This window comes from Temnothorax curvispinosus, unplaced genomic scaffold, assembly GCF_003070985.1.
Source record: "Temnothorax curvispinosus isolate PA1 unplaced genomic scaffold, ASM307098v1 QBEX01001528.1, whole genome shotgun sequence".
Taxonomy (NCBI): domain Eukaryota; kingdom Metazoa; phylum Arthropoda; class Insecta; order Hymenoptera; family Formicidae; genus Temnothorax; species Temnothorax curvispinosus.
The window spans coordinates 1-5479 of record NW_020211308.1 but is presented as its reverse complement, the minus strand read 5'-3'; the positions used below and the strand labels follow the sequence as shown (position 1 = coordinate 5479).

The 5479-nt window shown below is 37.8% G+C and overlaps 1 long non-coding RNA gene across 3 annotated transcripts; it reads right to left on the bottom strand.

The window, feature by feature from the left end:
• Positions 1 to 658: 658 nt before the first annotated feature.
• LOC112466282 lies at positions 659 to 2939 on the bottom strand. 3 transcript variants are annotated; one of them, XR_003042120.1, is made up of 5 exons: positions 2711 to 2939; positions 2229 to 2360; positions 2104 to 2144; positions 1774 to 2016; positions 659 to 1586 (listed from the first exon to the last, which is right to left on the bottom strand). It is a non-coding gene; the product is annotated as an uncharacterized LOC112466282 (long non-coding RNA). The 3 variants fall into 3 exon arrangements; XR_003042122.1 differs by lacking the exon at positions 2711 to 2939 and adding an exon at positions 2580 to 2601; XR_003042121.1 differs by lacking the exon at positions 2711 to 2939 and adding an exon at positions 2554 to 2590.
• Between the last annotated feature and the right edge of the window lie 2540 nt (positions 2940 to 5479).

Below are 5479 nucleotides of genomic sequence, written 5' to 3'. Positions count from 1 at the left end.
GCACTAAGATGGATAGAAGTCACAAACTTAAAATGTTTGATGACGACTTAGAAGAAAAAGAAGAAACTGAAAACAGAAAACATATGGATGACACTCATGGAGATTTTATCAAGCAGTGTGTTGATTAAGGGAAGGTAAAAGTCGAATGGATAAAGACCAAAGAGAATTTGGCAGACATTATGACAAAACCTTTACCTCTAGAAGCATTTGTGTATCTGAGAGATAAAATAATGAATATAGAGTTTAGACAAAGTTAGAGATTAATTTTAGTCGATAACTAATTCTTGTTATGTTTCAGATAAAGAGGAAACTTAGAGAGGACCCGTGGATCGCTTGCCCAAAGGGAGGGAGTGTTGGGAGAAGACTTTGAACGAGCAATAAGTTCCCGCCCTTCTAGAGGGCAGCCCCCGGTTGGCGGCGCGACTCGGCGCGCCACGCGTGCGTGCGGGCATCAGTGGTGCTCACAAGAGCCTCGATCACCGTCGTGTTCAGACGTGTCGGTTACGGTTTAAGTTACAGAGTGTGATATACTTATATATAATAAAGACAGTATTCAGAGTGTACAAAGACCAAGATTGTTGTGTTCCCTGCTCATCTCACCACATTTCAAGTCGTCCCTGATTATATTTCCAATAGTAACAAAACGTCTTTTTTTTTTAAGAACCTTATTATTTCATACAATTTTCATATAGATCCTAATGTTCATGTCTTTTACAATAAATAAGTACTATATGTATCTCAGGTCTATATTCCACTTCTTAGCAAGAACTATTCTTACAAATTATCTGCACAAGTTTCTTAAAATATAGTTTACTTACTAGGAACTCGAACTGGAGCTTTACGTTACATTGAAGTGCTATGCATTAGCAAACAGTATGTTTATATATAGTGAAACCGAATCTATAAGCAATATAATACATATACAAAGTAAGAGTTAGAGAATAGAATTAAATTCGCAGTTTACAAATAGTTTCGATTTACGTTGTACAAAATTAATGTTATAATGCATATAAACTACGTATATTCATATATCTATATATATGTATAGATTATAAATAATACTTTTCTAGCGTCTAACTTCTCTTTATCATCTTTCATTTTTCAATAACTTCCTGAAAGCTAGCGTCAGTGTTATAAAATATAAGAACGTATATGGGCAAGAAAATAAAATGAATAATGCGATAATGATTTTAATCCTTTTCTCGTTATAGCACAAATGTGTTGTTAGGCCAAACGTTCTGTATCTTACAGCCATGGGTGCCACGAGGAATCCATTCTGCAGAGATTGTCATGGCTATTGGCAGCGGCTACTAGTGTGCTGACCTTACTGTCATTGCCGTCGAAATTCGCGAGAGAATTTAGTCTACCGACAATCGCGTTGACCGCGTGGTTCACCATCTTTATCAGAAGTTCAACCTTTAGATCGGTCGGCTCTTGTGATGTGCCCTTGGCGTCTTCTTGCCGTTTATGGTCCGCGATCACTTCATCCCGCAAAATTGTGCGAAGTATAGCATGCAGCTGGAACGTGGGCTGAACCAAACAGCGCGCTGTGGCGATCGCGCTAGCGGTCAATGGTCCGCGAACTCCTGCAAAAGAATTAACATCGTGAAACCTGAAAGAATTTGGCAACGGTCTGCACAGTAATGAATATCGGTTTTACTACAAGTATTTCTATATAACATTTGAATTTATCCAAGCACAAGGGATGTCTATATCAAGATATCTTTATTTTCACGTCGACAGACGAGAAGATTAAGATTGTGTCTGACTGACCTATAGTTGTGAGAAATTCGAAGATATTGGGCGTCAAGCGGAAAAGTACCGGTCTCTTTGCATCTAACTCTCCGGAGATGTCATCGATGTCGAATTTGAAATACGCGATGTTGATTAGACTGCGCAATTTCCAAAATTTATGTACTGAACTACGTATGCATCCTTCCGCGTATCAATATTCAGAACTTCCGCTCGATAAAGAGCTCTATCTTCAGAAAATATAGCTATAACTACTGAACCAACCTAAAAAAAGTTACACTTTTATTAACTTGATCACAGTAAAAGCAAAGTAACACTAAATATGCATTATAAAGAAATATATAACTTTACCTTTTATTTGAACCTTGAAGATTTTGTAAAACAGGTGCAACCTGTAGCATAAATTATAAAGGAATATATATATATAAATATTCCTTTATAATACGCAGATAAGAACAGGTGACGAAAAAAACCACCGAGATTTGTCTTCTGCGCAAATACTTGCTCGCGCTTCTTTCTTCTTAATTGCAACAATTGGTTTCTACGTTCATCTTTCCGAAGATTCTTCTCAAAATGCTTAGATGACTTTCCGATAACATTCTGTTTATCTATGCAAGAAAAAATAAAATATAAATCCTCTTATAGCGTTTTTCACTGGCAGAGCTGGTACACACTGCACTCAGGGCACATTAAAGCTGTTGTACACTGATTTAATCTCTAATATTCAAAGTAAAATGCAAATATTTCGACTAATAAAATACGCAGTACATTTTTTATCAAATAATGCAATCATGACTTAACCTGTTTATACTAAGCATATACATTACGTTGATTTGTGTACGACGGCTTTAATGTGCAGTGCACTAAATGCGCACCAGCTCTGCCAGTAAAAAACGCTATTAGAAATCAAAGAACGTTCTGCTCAAAACATTAGCATATAGAATTCTACATTAATTACCTTATAATCTAATCTCACTCGGTCTCTCGTTGAAATGATGACGGCGCAAAAAGACAGGAATCACGAACCACCATGTTTCTTGATCTTTTCGCGATTTTCTGCCGATGTTAAGGCCCGTATTCATATGGCAGTTTTATAGATGTTAGCCTTAAATTGATAGAAATAAAGCTTAAGTCGTAGGCAAATAAACCAATCTTCGATTACTTTAATATGTGAGATAATTTTTCGTTTTTTTCGTTTTTAAGACTAATAATAAACCAACAAACACTAAAATTAGACCAACAATCATCAGCAAACGATTACGCATCGATTAGGCTTTTTTGAAATTAAAAATAAAATTTTTCCGGCTAACTTAATGCTAATTTTTCTTTTTAAATTTAAAAAAAAATTAAGAACCAACAAACGTTGTAATTAGGCCAACAATCACCAACAAACGACCAACAAACGATAAAAAAATATGAAAATTAATAAAGTCGAAGTTGACCGGCTAAGTTACCGGAGCTCAATGAATTATCGGTGCAAGAGTGCAGTTATTCTAGTAAGATTAGTTACACCGCTGGAGAAGTTGGCAGTATTGTTGCCGATCTCCCTTATGCTTGTAATCGATGAGTTTCGGAACGCGAGTCTCTCTGTCTCGCGCCATTCCAGGTGGAACGTGTGTTTATTTTATTCTCTGTACTAATAAAGATTCGTACAATTATACCACTGCGTACTGGTTTATTTCGGTTAAACCTAACAGGTTATGGGCCCAGCTACATGCTCATAACTGTGATTGTGAGTGAGTTAGAGGTAAAAAATCTACAAGAAAGCCGAAAAAGGCAGTGCGGTACTCGTGTAACGGAACGACCGTGGCGGACGTTTTGTCGTTGGCGTGTCGGTTAAAACAAAACGAGCTGCTTGGCGATCCGGTAAACAATGGATCAGTTAACATCGGCAACAGTGGGCGTTGTGAAGCTGGAAGGAGCCAAAAACTGGAATGTGTGGAAATTCCAGGTGGGTGTATTGCTGCGAGGTCTAGGGGTTTTCGAGATCGCAGAAGGTACGAGGATAAAACCAGAGGCAGAACCAGAGCGGACAGCATGGCTGAAAGAAGATTCCAAAGCTCAAAGTCTAATCGTTACAAGACTGTCAGAATCTGTAATGTTGAATGTCCTGACATGCACAAGTGCGGCGGAAATGTGGAGAAAGCTGCATAGTGTGTATGAGCAGAGGAGTGACACAAGCATTCATATAATGCAACAGCAATTTTTTCAACTAAAATATACTCAAGGCATGGATGTGTCGCTATTCATATCAAAAGTACAGGAGTTTCAGAGTAAACTGAAACAGCTGAGTAAAGAAATGTCAGACAAATTTGTTATGACAAAGATCTTGATGTCCTTGCCTGAGGGATACGGCCACTTTGTATCAGCATGGGAGTCGACATCAGAAGAAAGACAGACGGTAGATAACTTAATAGCGAGACTGTTGGTCGAGGAAGAACGGCTGAAAGCGAAGATGCATCTGAGAAGATGATACATCTGAGAAGATGATACATCTGAGAAGAGTGTTGCGATGTCAGCAGTGAAGAAAAATATAAAGTGCTTTAAATGTGGACAATCAGGACATTTTAAGAAAGACTGTAAAAATAATGATAATCGGAATGTGAAGCGTTGTTATGTGTGCAATAAAAAGGGACACCTGAAAAGTGAATGTCGGTTCAATAGTGACAATGACAATAAAAAACAAGCAGAGAATAAGAAGGAAAGTAATGCATTTATAGTGTCAGCCATGGTTGGTGATGGACAAGCGTGTTACAATAAATAGTTGGTAGACAGTGGCGCTAGCGAACATATGACTTTTGATCGCACCTTGTTGGCGAGCTACAGCAAGCTGCTAAATAAAAGGTTGGTGATCATAGGTGACGGAACGAAATTAGACGCTGTTGGTGTAGGACAGATAGTATTGAAAGCGTTTAATGGAAAGTGCTATATTGAGACTACGTTGAACAATGTATTACATGTGCCTGATTTGAAGATGAATTTATTTTCTGTGGCAAGCGCGGTAAATAAAGGTTATAGCATAAAAGCAGACAGTAATAAATGCGAGTTCGAAAAGACAATAAAATAAGTACTATTGCAACGCGTAATGGAAAGTTTTATATAATGGATTTTAAATGTGATAGTTCAAACAGTGTATCAGCAAATGTAGAGTACAGCTTGAAAGAATGGCATGAAAAGCTGGCACATCAAAATTTTGAGTGTATCAAGGACATATTGAAAAATAATAATATCAAGTTTTCAGGAAGGGTCAACACTTGTACGGCATGCTTGGAAGGGAAGCAGCATAAACTCCCATTCCAGAGAAGCGAATCATCTACATCAAAGGTGGGTGAACTGATTCATGCGGATGTGTGTGGAGGAAACTTCAATTGGAGGTTCCAGATATTTCCTGCTGTTGAAAGATGACTACTCCAATTATCGCACAGTATATTTTATGTCACATAAGTCAGAAACAGAAGAGAAGATCAGACATTTCTTGAAGTTTGCAAAGACCACCACAGGAAACAAGATTTAAATCCTACGAACTGATAATGGCGGAGAGTTCGTCAACACAAGAATGAAAAAGCTCCTGGAAGAAAAAGGTATAATCCATGAAACAACTGTCTCCTACTCTCCAGAGCAAAATGGAAAGGCAGAGAGGGACATGAGGACAATAGTAGAGGCAGCGCGTATCATAATGCTAATAAGTATAGTAATTTGTACTAAAAATGATAGGTTGGTAGCTCTG